Source organism: Lemur catta, chromosome 10, assembly GCF_020740605.2.
Source record: "Lemur catta isolate mLemCat1 chromosome 10, mLemCat1.pri, whole genome shotgun sequence".
In the NCBI taxonomy this organism is placed as follows: Eukaryota; Metazoa; Chordata; class Mammalia; order Primates; family Lemuridae; genus Lemur; species Lemur catta.
The window spans coordinates 43,564,203-43,580,876 of NC_059137.1; positions in this window are offsets into that span (position 1 = coordinate 43,564,203).

Consider the following 16,674-nt stretch of genomic DNA (forward strand, 5'->3'; position numbering starts at 1 on the left):
ATAATAGCCTAAATATTATATCCTTTGTTTTATTAAAACTTGGCAGCTGTTGAGACAATGTCTTATGCATATGTGGACAAGAACAGCAGAAAATTCAGTTTGTTTCCAGTCATAATGAATGACTCTGGACACATGATTCTGTGTTTCTTACATGTCTGTTCACAGACTGTGCCAATCTGTCCTGAAGCTTTCACCAATTGGCAGCATAATCAGAAAAATCAGGATAGTTTTCCATCTTTGCCATGAGATTAAACGTAATAGTTCAAGTTATTCGATTTAAATAACTGTCCCTTATTCTGAGATTAAGTCCAAAATTTAGTGGTTAAAATGTCTTATATATAATGAATGGATAGTAAATAGTAAATTATAAGTTGTTTTTTAAAAAATGTGCTTGGGAGATCTAAATGCTGGGAACTCTGTTCTTCTATTTACCTTATTGGTGAAGGAGGATTTCTCCACCCTAAATAGCATGAGATAGCTGAACACGTGGCACCCAACACTGGAGAGATGAGATTGACAGCCGTTTATTAGTCATGCTCACCACCTGGTGGAGGAGGACATTCCACACCTTTCAGGGTCATACAGGGGTACCCAAAGGGGCTATTGGAGATATGCTTTGTGGTGACTGGAGTGTAGGGCACCCCCTGATTCCTGCTGGAGGATGCAACTGGGTGGTTTGAATGATTCCATGGGCTAGCAGGGGAGTGAATCTCCTTAGGTTGAAGACTGAGTGGAGTGTAGCTGGTCTGGCTAAGAGATGAATCAGCTGGGGGGCAGCCTTTCCCACTGGGTGAGAAGCATATCTGGGGAGAGCAGGGAACTCGCAGTTAGGCCTGTGAGGCTCAAAGATGTCAAGACAAAACTTTAAATTTTAGGTATTATAATAAAGCCACTGACTGTATTTATGACCCAATTCAATATACCATGTCAAATTGATGGTTAAAAAATTGGGGATTTCTAAGCAGTTGTGCACATTTTCAGTTACAGAGTCCACATCATTGCCTCGAGTGTTGCCTCATGAGGGTAAGTGAAGGGACATAACAAGAGTTATGTGTGGGGACAAGACAAGAAAAGGCAATGTGAAGTGGCTTGGTGAGAATAAGCAGCTGAGTGGTAATGAGCAAGAGGCTAGGATAGTCTCCAGAACTGTGGGCAGTTTTGGAGATTGTTCTGAGCTAATAATCAAAGCTCCATGAAACTGTAAAAGGTGTTTTCTTGCCACATACACTTAATAAAAGGATACACCATCCCGTCTTGCTTAGAGGAGGTAAAGGGGAGGAAGAGAGACCAGCAGGTAGGGGTACCGACACACAGACACACACCCCAGCTGCAGGGGAGAAAGAAGTGGCAATTTTGCATTTACAGTAGAGTTGCACCACAGCTGATATATAACCTGTGTGCTCATCATTGGCAAGTCTCATTTGGACAAGAAAGATCACTGGCTTTAGAGTCAAGAGCAGTCACTGCACCTCATTAAGTCTTAGTTTTCTCATGTGCAACGCAGCAATTGATGCTACTATCTGCCAGGGTTGTCATGAGGAAGGAATAAAATAGATATGCAAAGTGCTCTATGAGGTAGTTTCACAGTAAGCACTCAATAAAAGTGAGACTTAGACAAGGGGACCCAGTGGCAAAGTGATACTGATGCTCAGATTTTAAAGGTGCAGCCAAATTTTCAGGAACATTTTTGTTCTAAATATAGAGGTCATGATGTAATGCTTTTGCACATGACCCCCTAAAAAGAGTAGTTGACTTAATGATAACAAGCCACCAAATATATATGGATATATAAATCTTCTCAGATGCTTATTTCAAAATGTGAAATGGACCCAGAGTGATTCAAAACAAACTTTGGGGTGTTTCAGACTATAAATTCCTTCAGCCTAGATCAATGGTTCTACTTCATCACTGCTTATTTTTCATTTAAATTGGATTTTGCTAAAGAGAATTTTTAAAAATAGACCAGAGCATCCTGACTTATTTTGGAATTGCCTCATGCATATTTTAATAAGAATTAAATTGTCAACAGGCATTTTTCTATCCCACTCATTTTCTATAGGTACATGAGAGTAATAGCCATTGCTGGCTGTCACATGTATCCTTTGTTACAGTTATAAAAAATATCTCTGAGTCATACATTCTTTCTAATGTACCCAGAAAGAATTTTCAGTTGAAGTTTACATTTTGTGATATAAATTTCAATGACATTCTGAATTACATTAGTTCTTCAACCTGTATTTCAAATTGTTTATCTGTCTGTATGTGCCTAAAAGAGATGGTTGAAAGATGAAAAGAAATAGTAATTTCAATAATAAAAAAATATGTACTTTAAGGAAACAACTGCACATTATCATTGTAAAGTGAGTTACTATTCCTAGAAGGTATTCTTTCTTTGGTACATGATTGCAAAGGGGTCAAGATTGTAAAGACTGGATATGTTTGAATCTCCCTGCTGAGAAAAGAGGAAGGGGAACTAATCTGGTACTAAGTATTAAACACTATCTTACATTGTACTAAGATTTTTATAGTCATTAATTACTCATACTTTAGTAACTTTCTAAAGTAGGTACTTGTATTTGTATTAGTCATTGTAGGCTAACTGCCATAACAAATAATCACAATATATTAGTGGCCCAATGCAGCAAAAATTCTTACTTATATCACAGTCCAATATGGATCAGAGAGCGTTGGGCAGTGGGGACCAGAGTGAGTTCTGTTCATTAGAAACATTCGGCTTCTTCCATCTTATTGCTCTACCACTTTCTGAGATTTCCAAGTCCTCCACAGAACAACTGAATAACAAGTGAAGAAAGTGTGAAAAAGAACGAAGAATTATACATAGGAGGTTTTAAGGACCAGGGCCAGGCTGGTAAATGGTTTATCTACCTTCCACCAGGATTTCATTGACCAATTCAATCACCTTCCTCCAAATAACTAGGAGACTGAGAAATATAGTCAGCCAGTTTTCTGAAGACAAAAATGACTCTGGTTTTAGTGAACATATTGCCTTGTCTCTGCTGCAGTGTAATTAAGCTAATTTTACATACTGAGAAAACTGAAACTTACAGAAGTTAACTTACCCAAGGTAACATAGCTAGTAAGTAATAGGACTGGTTTGTCTACCTTGACAGCCAATGTAATTTCATTATATCAGAAATTTCTTTAGAAAAATAAGAGGAAGGTACATTTTAAAACTTAGTAACTTTAATGAAACTGTATAAGGATGTCTTGACAGAAGAAGAAAAAAATCAGGACATTTTTTCCTTTAGTGGACAATCCTAGACAACTCTAATATACTGCTTAAGTCTAAATACTGAAATATGGATGATACGTATATATCTTAAATTATATATATCTTTATCTGACATTCATTATTTGCCCTAAATCATCCTATGGCTTTTTGGAGACATTATGAATTAGGTTATTAAGGTGCTCAGCCAACTTTCTCACAGTGTTTCCGTTTATGTAGCAATTGGAAGGATATATTATCACCATACATTTTTCCTAATGTCTCATGATAACTCAGGCTAGGTTCTGGGTTTTATGCTGGCATGAAATTCGGCTACTATAAATCTGAGCTACTCAGTCAGTAATCTTAATGCAGAGGCAAAGATGCTGACTGATCACTTGTGTAATGATCTACTACATTCATTCTCTATGATCCATTTGTTTCACTCCTAAAACCAAAATCTTAAAAAAAATACAGGAATCATTGTATACTAGCTGATGTAGAATTTCAGCTATGCTTTTTTTTTCTGTGACCTGAGATTATATAAAATCTTGAATGAGGTGTTATTAAAAGTAAGTCAAACATCTTAATCTGTAAAACCATTTTCCCCTTTACATCCCAACAATAATGTGAACAATGTATTTAGACTTCTACAATCTGTTTTGCTAGTTATTTTGGCAGAATAGAAAGTACTGTGCAGTTAATTTGAGAAGTTCTGAGTGTGGGTTCTGGCTCTGTAATCACTGGGTGTAGATTTTGATTGACTGATTCATTCATTCATGCAAAGCAGTGCATGTGTTAATTCATTCAGCACATGCCTACTGAGTTCCACAATGTATCAAGCGCTGCAATGTGCTGCCAGTACACAAGCAACTTAGAAACAAAAGAAAAAAGAGTGTTTTATTAAAGTAAATACAACACATTAAGATTTACCCATATATGCTAGATTAGAGTAAAACTATGTATAGATATCTTAAAGAGACAAATGAGTCCCCAAACATGAGCTTACATTGACTAACAGTAGAATGAAGTATACAAACAAGAAAGAGGTTTAATATAGTATTTTATATAATTTTTCTTATCCTTAGAATATTGAATCTCGGCTGAATGAAAGAGGTATGGGTACATCCTAAACTGTTGTACTAAAGGTGGAAGCCATAAAAGCATATGCTTAAGATGGAGGGAGTTAGAAGATGGGACAGCAACATGGACAGATCACCTATATCCACCTCTATTATCTTGAAGTCTAGGAGTACTTAGACAAGCCAAGCTATAGTATGAGAAGGCCTGAAGGGATAGTAAAGGTACATGGGAATGATACACACCAACTTTCAGAGAGTGTCTCCTGGTTATTCAGGCAAATTTGGAAGGGTAATAAGTTGAAATTTAGCTCTATATATTTGTAATCCTTTACTTAAAAAGGATACTTGAATCAAACACAGAAAACTTGTATTATCTATTTAATATCAATGGAGAGGACATACTGGCAGTTTATGCTTTTTTGGCACCTCTACGCAAATCTGATTTTGTTATAACTTTGAAAAAGTTTTAGTAAAGATTTAACATAAATGACAATAAAATATTGGCTTTCTAAAACTATCTTAGCTTACATAATGGCTCAAAAGCATACCTTTGCTCCCAGCGAGCTGAAACTTAAGCAACAGAAAAATGAGGACATAACATGAAGTGCGTGCAACATAAATGAGTGATGTATTTTGAAAAAGCATATAAAGACTGGCATTTAACTGAGATTCCTGGTATTAGATTATTCCAAGATGTCAAGTATATTTTTCATTAAGATCTTGTGCTCTTTTGTTTTGCCCTCTTTCTGTTCCTTTCTTCCTTCAACCTCTCTCTTTATCCCATAATTGTTTTCTTCCCCCTTTTCTTGCCCAATCTACCCTTACCTCTCTACTTACTTATATGATTGGTCTTGCCCTGGGATCTTCTGGCCCTCATCTTCACTCTCCAAGGTGCTGAAACTCTGTGAGCATGCTTCTTTTGATCTTGGGCCTTATTCTTCACCTAATATTCAATGATAATGACAAAATACTGAAGAATGTGCCATGAGGGCAGGAGAGGTCAAGATTTCCACCAAGAAAGATGAAAAGATTATGATACAGCTTGGTCTCTTTAACCCATGAAACATTCAGACACTTCCTGCTGTCTCATTTTTCTTAAATTCCAAATCAGAGAGAAACTCTGTTATTTTACTTCCCTACTCTCAGCCATTTTAGGAGAGTGAAATGGGGGTGGCAGAGAAATATGATCTAAATAACTAACTTTCCATGTTGGATATAGTCAGTACTAAGCTTCATTAAAACTCCAGGTGGGAAAAGAGTTTCTTAGGGAAGCTGTGTCACAAATGCATCATCACACAGTATGCGAAGATAGATTTAGTTTTTGTAATGATTTTTTTTTAATTAGAAGATTATGTTCATGATGACCTTCTAAAGAAACTTTTCAAATGCTTTCTTTAGAATTTTAAATCTTCTCTTTTTTTCCCTACCCATAACTAAATAAATGAAATAGTCACTTGATAAATAATATGTCTTTTGCAATTTTGTTCTTCTTTCCTCACCTTGGGAAGAGATAGGGAACAGAAGGAGAAGGGATGTGCAGAAAAGAAAGATTAAAGGAAATGTAAGATGACCTTTCCATTTGGAAAGCTGTTTGATATAGTGAAAGAAGTTTGGTAACTAGAGTCAGAGAACTTGGATTCAAGTCTCTTCTCCAGCTCTGTAAAGTTGCACAGGTTGCTTTTGGTTTCCTTATATTCTTACATACAGGTGTTTAATAATCCTCATCTCTTGGGATATAGTAAGAATTAAATAAGAAAACAAAACATATACAAAGTGTCTACTATAGGTATTGGCTCATTGGTTTGCCTACCATGGGTATTGGCTCATTGTAGTGTTTAAACTATGTTAGTGTTCTTCCCTTCCTCCCTTCCTTCCTTTTTAAAACTTCTTAATTTAGCCCATGGACTGTTGTTGTCAATAGAGGCTTAAAAAATCCATTTTCTAGAAATTTACTTTGAGGTTGTGTGTTGCATACAATTAGATTGTGGCATTTTGTAATAGGACCAATGGTTTTTGTGCTTATAAATTCATTTTGACCACTTATTTTAATGATGAAATACTAAGAATTTTACATGGCTATCTGATTTACAAAGCCCAAGGTAATAAAGTATACATCATGTGGTATTAGATTGGTAAAAGATCTTAGATATCATTCACTCAATCATCTCATTTTGAAAACAAAGAAGCTGAGGCCCCAAAATAACAAGACATACTCAAGATAATGCAGCTAGTTAGGACAGAGTTGGGGTATGAACTTAACTTTCTTGACCTCAATTATGCTCACTTTCCATCATACCAGCTACCTATTTGAAATAGGAGATTTAGCACCATATAATTTTGGTGCTTCTCCATAAGGGAATGAATGGATCAGTGTTGTATTACCAAAGCCCAACATGGAAAATTGACACATTTTCAACATTCGATGAATTTAGACTAAATGAATGATTTATGATTAATGATATAAGATGATTTGCTTATACATCTTGACTGGATAGAATAATCCAAGTTATGTTTACAATGCTAGTTATAAATATGGATAGAAATTCTAAAGATACTATCTCCAATTCCATCCCCAAGATCAATCTTATCTCTGACTCTCATGTCCATAAGTGATCTGGGGTTTTCCACTTTTTCTCAAGATCTAGATTACATAGTCTTAGGCCCCTCCCACCAATTCCATGGCTTAGAAATCTCCAAAGCTCTTCAATATTTCCAAAATTCAAGGGGACATTTTTCAAAGCCACCTTTGTCTTTTGGCTTATGTTTCTATTCTTGCAAACTTTATTCTTCATTCCCTCAACCATGATGCAAAATTCTATGTTTGCTTTGATATATATTCAAACCTAAACAGAGATACACAACTTTCCTCACAAAAAAACATTGACTAGTAATGAAGTCTTATTGAATATTTAACAAAGAAGAAACATTTCAATAATGAAAATAACTAAAATTTTGGCATCATTGTGTTGTTTTTAAAAGTCTTTCAGTCATCCTACACCAGGGAATTTCACTGGCCCTTCTGCTCAATCTGCTTAGCCACTTTCCATCTTGATGAGCCTGCCCATCACCTATGGACCTGTATTCTCTTTCTACTTCAATTCTAGAATCAAAAATACCAATACTCAGATTTGTCCTTTCAATTGACACCTTGGATAATTCACAACCCAAATTCTGGGAGGGTCAGATTAGTGGAGGTGGTGCATCTTACTTTCATATTAACTCTTGTGCTTCTCCTTTCTCAGGTTCATATAGGGAAGGACTTTACTGGAGTAACACCCTTAGTCTCTCTGTCACCCCTGTTCACTTTACCCATCAGAGAAAGAGTGACTTATCTGATTGATGTCTGAAAAATAAACTGAATGAGATTGGCTCATCTTTCTCCTGCATCTCTTAGACCTGTCTTTGGAGAGAGACATACATATTTAACCATAATTATGAGCATATCACACACTTTTTAATATCCTAGCCTTTCATTTAACATCACTGAGGACATTTTAAAAAGTGTTCTTTTTAACTTTGACTTTTCAAAAGCAATAAAGGATGAATTGTGAGGAATTCACACTATATCAACCATCACCTTACTTGTAGAAGCTGGTAAAAATTATCTGTTATCTTCTGTGGGATTTGACATGTTTTCTTCCCTATTATATGTTGATTACAGAGTAATATGTACATATTAATATATGCTCATTTCCTTTCTTTGAGGAAAAAATATATTTATAATATACCTACTTATATACTTTTTATTTCTAAATTTTATTCTTTTTTTTCTCTCTTTCTTCTTATTTCTGCCTTCTGTTACTATTAAGTTAGTCAGACAAAGAATGCCCAGAGAGAAACAATTGTTTTCCTTGGGTTAGGGTCAAGTTTTCAACTTTGAAATAATTGACAGACCAAGGCTCTGGAACCAAGCAATCAAGACATAGTGTCAAATAGTGTAGTATATCGTAATGTGCCAGGCTGTGCCCAAAGCCATGTTGAGGAGCTCAGCAGGGAATAAGCAGAGAGTAGGGGCAAGTGCATGGGCAAAGCCAGTCCTGTGCAAGACCATCAGGTTATAAAGCTGAGAATTCATCAGATCACAGAGCTGGCCTTAGAGGGGGTATCCAGAAGTCCAAACTACCTGTGGGAAGAAAGGGGTGAGCTCAGACTTAATTTGGATCTATCCCTTATCCAGAGGAGTCCAATATGCCAAGTCATAAAATAGGAGTCTCAAGATGGTGATAACAGTTGAAACCAGAAAGGTATTAGGGGTCCTCGTGGTCTATTCAGTTTGAAACTACTTGCTGGCCAGTAATGAGGGATATGGAATCAAAATCTAGTTTTTAAGAATTCTGGCCTGGGAGAGGCCCAGAAGGTTGTAGGGATACCTGTTGAGAGGACTAAGTTCGATTTATGCAGAGCACAAATCAGGAATTGAGATTTAGATCCAGGTGCACCTGTGAGTACCCACTTCACTCTGTGAAGTAGGGGCAAGACTAAGGCCAAGTGGCCTTGACATATACACCTAGGATCCACCCCAGGCACATAAAATTTTACAACTGGAGACACACTGTTCTTGTGCTCTGGAAATTTGGCCTCCTTTGCTTATCTCCAAACCCATTATCCTTTCTATTCCATTTCTTTATAATTTCTCCTAAAACTTATGATTGCTTCTTTTTCAGCTTATATCTTTAAAATAAAGTTAGGTGTGGTGGTGTAAATAAGTGCCTTGAATATGTTAAAGGTAAAAATTCAAACATTTACAAACAAAAATAAACCATCTTCATGTAAAGCACCCAAGGTCCAAAGAACTAGGTTGAACAGAAGTAAAATGTAATATTGTTCTGGACACATTAGTAGAAAGGGGCCTATAGAAAAGCAGCCTTTTCTGTTAATAATAAGCATAAATGTCATGTTAAAACTAATATTATTTGAAAAATACACCCATTGGGCTATCTTTTAATATTTGATGTTCATTTGAGCAAATTTCATTTATTTTTTTCCTACATCTTTCAGAAATATTCAATTTGACCATTTCAATCATCCATAGATCTTGTGGTCAATCCCACACATGCCTTGAGAATTTTAACAATTGGCTCACTGTCTCACCAATATTTTTTCTGTCATAAATTTTGAACATTTCAATACCCACAGAGAAGATGCTTCTAATAAGCTTGTCTCTGAGATTTTGGAGTGCCCTCATTCCCAAATGATTTTCTCTAGCACTCCACACTAGCTATATTTATTTCTCTAGGGATTATAAATTTCCTTATAAGGTCACAAAAAGAAGAGTTCTGCCATGGGAAACAGAAGAATTATTCGTAGCAATGCTACTAACAAGTCCTGTGATCCCGATACATTCACTCTACCACTTTGACTCAGTTTTCTCAGCCATCAAATGGGGCTTGAAATGTATTCATTATTCTCCTTTACAAAGTTTGACTCCTTGTAATAACAAGAAGAAAATATTCTGAGAAACTGAAGGAAGAAAAATATCAAGGTACAAGTTAAAATATTATACATCCACTGGAGGATCTAGGAGGAAAGCAGTTCCATTTCTCACCTCCCTTGCTCTTAGCTCTGCTTTCCTGGGGTTGCACAATTTAGCACCACAATCTGACATCCGGACAGTAAACTTACACAGTAACTATTTATCTTGCCACTCTCAAAGGCCGAGTAAAATACAATCCCACCCAGTGAATGCGGGGAAGGAAATGGGGGAAGAGTTGTGTGGGAAAATTGGAGGAGAAAGAGAACTGTTTGAAGGATATTAATATCAAAGACTTAATTTTGTCATTTTGCAGAGCTGAGTTAATGGATTAAACTTGTGGCTGTTTTATGTAGTTTTGTCAGAAAGTGATGTGTCAGAATTTTCACATCTGAGATAGTTGCTCTTTTAAGCTGACTGGAAGCATCAATCATAGGTAAAATTTTCCCGCTGATAGTTCTCTTTTCTCTCGTTATCAAAAAAGCGGAATTTATATGTGATTTTTCAATGGAAATAGGAGTAGAAAAAAGCCAGTTCATTTCAAAGACACTCTTAAAAGCCTGAATTTCTATTTAACTTTGAAAACAAACTTAAACTGATATTCCGAATTCTATTAGCAATCGTGAATGCACAAGCCCCCATTATCACTCCTTACACCTTGACTTAGGTGATCTAATATAAAACCTTTCAAAGGAGGATGCTATGGTTATTTGGGGGCTCAATTCTACAGATTCTGGGAGAGGGAAAGGAAGTTAACATTCTACAGACTGACTAAGTGCTCAGCACTATTCTAATCTGGCCCTTTGCATTCATAGTTTATCTCATATATAATCCTCACAGTAACCATTCGAGATAGGTGTTACTGTAGCTCAAAAACTTTAAGTGACTTGCCCAAGGTTATTGAGCTAATATATAGCAGATTCAGGACTCAAGCTCAAATCATTTTCTTTCAAAGCCTGAACTCTTTGGCATAATCTATTTGCAGTTAGGATTGCCTTTCTGAAAATTATGAAGTGAATCTAGCCCAAATTTAAATGTAAATTTGGGGACATTAGTTTTAAATTGAAACACACAAACAGAAGGAAAAACAGGGAAAGAAAGAAAAAGAGAGAGAGAAAAAAAAATCCTACCCAAATTAGTATGATATAATACAAAATGACTTAAAGTGAGATTCCAAAGACATTCTTTTTGGTCTCAGCTGTCTCACTAACTAGCTCTGTGACCTGGGGCACCACTTGGGAACTCAGATTTCTCATCTGTAAAATGAGGTTGTTGAACTCAATGATCTTTACATCCTTTCCAGCATAAAAATATTCTGTGTTTCTGAGTGAGAACTAGTTTAAGTGTATTTTCCTCTTTTCAAAGCCATATTGGTAAAGCAATCAAAGGAAAATAAAAACAGGAAGGGAAACACAACCACATGCCATACATTTATGCCATGTGATGTTTCGCTGTACATAATCTCACTAAATTCCTGCAACAAACAAACCTGTGTGTGTTATAAACCCCATTTTACTGAAAGGAAAAGGCTCAGAAGTGAAATAGTTCACCCAAGTTCACTAACAGGATACAGTATCTAAGGAGTGTTTGAAAAGTTTAGCTGGGGAAACAAACACTTTTATCCTTAGGTAAAACAAATAAAGTGCTTTGAAAGCCTCTATTTACTTTAAAATAGACCATCTGATTGCACAAAGTTAGGTAAATATGGGCTGTAACATATATAGAACCTCTTTATTGTACAGTTTCTATATGAATAAAGCATATTTATGCTATAATTGTGCAATGAGGAATGAACTTTTGATCCATCATGTTTTCAAATGTTTATGAACACCCAAACCTTGCTTCTCCAGGTAGTGACCCAAATTCATTATTTTGAATATTTATTCAAAATACACACCTCAATTTGTCCACAACAAGGTAACATGGAGGAGGAAACCATTGCATCTTACAATTTAAGCATACCTTCTTGTTGAAATCAGCATGGTAAGTTAAAGGGAGGGAGAATAAGCCAGATAGAGGTTGGAGAGGTAGGAAGATAGGTGGAGAAAAACCTTGCAGGGCATTACCAAGCTGAGGATTTTTATCTTTTCCTTAAGGAAAACAAGAAATCCCTAAGGGATGCATGATCGAAATTGCAAACCAAAACATTCATTTGAGCTACCGTAAGGAGGATGTATTGTTGCAGAGCCAGAGGGGGCAGATAAGCTAGTTAGGATGGTATTGCAGTAAACAAGGTATGAGAAAAAGTGACTTAAACTAGAATGGTAGTTATCGAGATGGAGTGAGCGGGATCGGATTGACAAATATATAGATGAAACTAATGGCACTTAGATATGGATGGTGAGGCAGGAGAGATGTGAGAAATAACTCCTAGCTTTCTGTCACATACAACTGATGGTAGATCTGGAAATGGCCCAGGTTGGAGGTTGACCGTAGTGGGAAATGGATATTGCAATAAGTACATAACAGAGTGTGGTACATTGCAGGTGAAATTTCCTCTAAATAATGTTTTCTGATATATCCTCCCATTAATGCCACTATCCTCCTTAGAGTACAAAATTCCCAGAAAGAGAATGAGTATAATAAACATAATGATGTTTATTTGAGAGAAAAAGTCTTTTGATACTATTCTCTATTTCAGACTAGCATTTTTACTTTCCCCTTAATAGGCTTGTCACAAAATGTGAAATCTCATTTATCGTGGATAACTAACAGCTGGTGATTTTGAGGAATGAGGGAAATACAGGTGCCTTTGACTTGATTAGAAACATTAAACATACAAGATTATCAACTAGGTTCTTTGATCAAAGTAGTTACTCAAGAAGAGAAAGTATTTGGGGGTTGTATGTATTTTCAATTGAGGGTGATTTGCTCTTTAGCTTCCAAATGGCCAAGAAGATGTGTCCTCTTCAGCAAATCTATCTTCCTTAACCAGTGATGTCTTTTAGATGGAATATTCATCTGACTTTTTTCTGCAGTGGGCGTTAGATGGTATGAGCACCTTAGTGATATCCAAAATGAGAAAAATCTGCCACATATAATCTTATTTATTATGATATTACTGGCTAAATGACATTCATTTATTTCTAGAATGGTCCTGCATTACCTTTTAACAATTTGCATTTGAAATTGAAACTTCAAGACTAACCTAAACTTCTTATTGGAAACACACCCAAACTCATTTGACATGCTGTGAGTGCATCATTAGCACAGTGACTATTTACTAAACTCTGCTAAAGGCTAGCTTTTATGCTATATGCCTTTTGAGTGTTATCCCATTTATTCCCCACAAGATGCCTGAGGCAGGTACTATTGTTTTAGCCATGAGGTACAAGAAACAAAACACCATAGATTGTAGATAACTTTGGATCATTATTTTAATACCTTGTTATAGCCAAAACATCTATGTAAGAGAGAAAGAAAAATATGGAGGAATGGAAGCAAAGAGAAAAGAAGAAAGGTAGTTTCCTCAACTATTTCAGAATATGAAAGTGCTTTCTCTTATAAATACCTGCCAAGAGTCATAGCTCTTGATATATCTGGTCATCATTATTGTTTTCATAATAACCTGTTTAAAATTTTCATTCTGCTATTCTGCAGATGTTGGAAGAGCATTCCCCATAAGTGATCAGAGGAAATCAAGAACAGAGAACCTGAGTATTCTGTCTATGCTAAAAGGTGATCCAGTTGAATGACTCTACAGACAAATCCATTTAACTAGGAAAATTTACCCCATACAATCATGAAAGTAAGTCATTCTTCTGAGGACACAAAAGTATGTTTAAAGTATCCACCAAACCCAAGTATCCACTTTTCCTATCATAGCATTCTCCCCAAAGACAAGAGAAAATTTGATCCCTTCTCAATCTCCTTTCAAAGCTTCACTCCTTCTCTGGCCTCTTATACTCAGCGTGGGTGGGCTGCCCACTTTGTTCTGAATTCTGTGCTGCAAATGAGGGACACACAAAATAAATGGCATTTTCCAGCTCAAATTAAATGCAAGCCTTAGATAATTAGACAAAGAGCAAAAAATACTAGGTAGAAAGGCGTACATAGGAGTGGTAATGGGAGGATCAGGAAGACTTTATCCAGGTCTAATTTTTCCAGCTTTAAATGTTTTAAATTACCAAAGTAAAATATTTCGTATTTCTTGTTCATTCCTTACATTTTGGGGATTAGACTTCATGTATTTCTCAAAATATCAGATATTTTAACTTGGTACATATGGGGCAGGGCCCAAACAGCTGCATTTGAAACAAAATCTCCCAACTAATCCAGATACACACTAAAGTTTGAGAACTAGATGTCTAAAGAAGTCACTTTATGTCTGCTATACATTGTCCTTGAGGAACGACAGTCAGCTACACCTAGAAAATGCAAGGAGTTTAACTTAAGTGGAAAAAAAATATGCTTGTCTGGATAAGTAGTCCTTGGTGGGGGGGAGTGTAAATTCCCAGTGATTTGTACTTGAGAGATGACCTTCTTCCCATTTTTAGTTAGGATGAAACACTTTGTGCAAAAAGAAAAAAACACTAAGCAAACAGGGCCCAGTCTTTTTGCTGTTCTAGCCATTAACAATCTGAAGCATATTCTGCCTTCTGGAAGTTAAAAATTTATAAGTAGTTCAGAAAATAGGGGTGGGGAATAAGGTGGGAAATGAAAGCACTTTGATAAGGCGGCTCAAGATTTTAAATGTTGGGAGGTTATTCATTCAGGTGCACCGTTTTATTTTTATCTCCTCCCTGGAATATTTAGATCTGACCGGTGTGCCTGATGGCTTCTCTCCCAGTGCCGCCGTGGGCTGCCTCAAAAGAAAAATGCTTATGTAAAGAAGACAAGTGTGGGAAGGCAGGCATCAGCTTAACAGACCAAGGAGCTCAGCAATTCCACCCACTGCTTCTTTCCCGGAGCAAACTCCCAAGAGATGCTCTTCTAGCGAGATGTCTATTGCTTTACAATGCTTCCCCAGCCCTTTCTGATGCGATGATTTCCTCCTGATAGCTTAATTTTATTAGATCATAGGAGCACAGTCTGTAAATGTGAAAACACTTAAAGGGAAAGAGAAACTTTCAAAGCAGCTGTTTAATGTAGGTTTTTTTTTTTTTTTTTTTTTTAAGAAAAAGAACCCATGAGGGGTGAAAAAAAGAAAACTTAATCTAAAACCTTACAAAATAAAAGCTATTTAGGCAGGCTAGCTTTCCTTTTTCCTCTATAAGTAAAATATTCATGAATTCTGCCGCTATGGTACTGTATGCTAGATGCAATCAAAAACTCTTATGCAGAGCAAAAATCATTGAAAAGTGTATTGTTACCTTACAATGCTTCACAGAAAATTCATGAAATCTGCATTGCAAGGCACTGTCTCTTATTATAGCAACATTGCTTCACAAATTTCCAGGAGAGAAAGCAATGATCTTCACTTTCTGTAATGCTATTCATAACAAGATGCCTGGAGCAGGTAGCTGGTGGCTGTAAGGGCGAAGGGTTCTACAAAGCCCTGATAGGAGGAGAAAGCATTGAAAATGGTCAATCACATTCAGGGCCTAGTCAATATCAGTGCCATATAATTCAAACCAGGGAAATATTTTGTGACCTGGAGAGAAGATATACTCTTTATGAGTCAGACAACTCCAAAAACATGCTACTTCAAAAGACAGCTCACCCTTCCATGGGTGATGGATCATACAATTTCTTTGACTACCAAGAAGGTGCCCTCTTTCATTGGTCCATCTATCTCTGCTTCCATTTATCCATCCGTTCATTCAGTGAGTATTTTAGTATGTTTACCATGTTCTGTATATCATGAACCAGAAACACAAGGATTGATAAGACTTAGTTCCTATTTCCTCACCCCCAAAAAATCCCTCACATTAAAATAGATAAAGACAGATTGACGTTTCTGGTTACAAATGGTGGATGGATCACATATTTACCTCAGGTTGACCTCTACAAAGATAAACAGAATAGAAAAGGATGGGTAGTAAGGGTAGTAACAAATTTAGAAGACCTCAGAAAGCTGACTTATAAGTTGACAGTGGGGAGTTCGGAGAAACCACCCATTTTAGAAGAAGGGCCCATGGAGGAGCTTAGGTGAAGCATAAATCATAAGTAATGTTTGGAAGTTTGGTAACGAAGTAGTCATAATATCACAATGTCCTTCTTCACACCCCCCAGTCAGACGATAGCCTCTCTCTAGACAGAATAAATAGGTTTATTCTCTGGAGGGGGTACAAGAGGATCTCTGCACTTGTAAAACACAAGAAACGGTGAATAGCAGAGTTCCTTCGCTGAAAACAGGAAGTTAGTATTAATACAAAATTATATACTGAAAGTTGAGGGCCCCTCCTCCTGTTCTTTTCCTCTGTCAGCTCTCGGAACACAAATTACTAAATGTATACCTTCTAGCTAGATCTTGGAAGAATGTTTCCTACTGCATGTAACAACCTGGAAGAATTAACATGGGATTCTCACATTTAAAAAATAAGCAAGCAAAGACTATTTCAGTCACTTCAATGTGCAATAAGACTATCGCCCACAAGCCCCACCCATAAGCATGGACTTCCATTCAGTTGTTAAATTCCACACTCTCATATGGGGTGGGGGGAGAAAACAAGGATAAGTAGATATTTGAGGGAAATCTTGAGTATGAAAAAGACAAAAAGAAAGAAATAGGAAAAAGCATCTTGGAGAAAATAGAGTCTATATGAGAGAAAAAATTTCTGAAACAAAGAAACAAAACCATTTATTAACAAAACTGAGATGTAAGAGATTTCTGCCATTGGGTAGGGGAGCTCAGGGTTTCTCAACTGGTGCTGAAAGTAGCCAGGGCTGTTATTCTAAATCTATGCTGTGCCAGTCACGTGAAGCTATTTAAATTTAAATTAATTAAAATT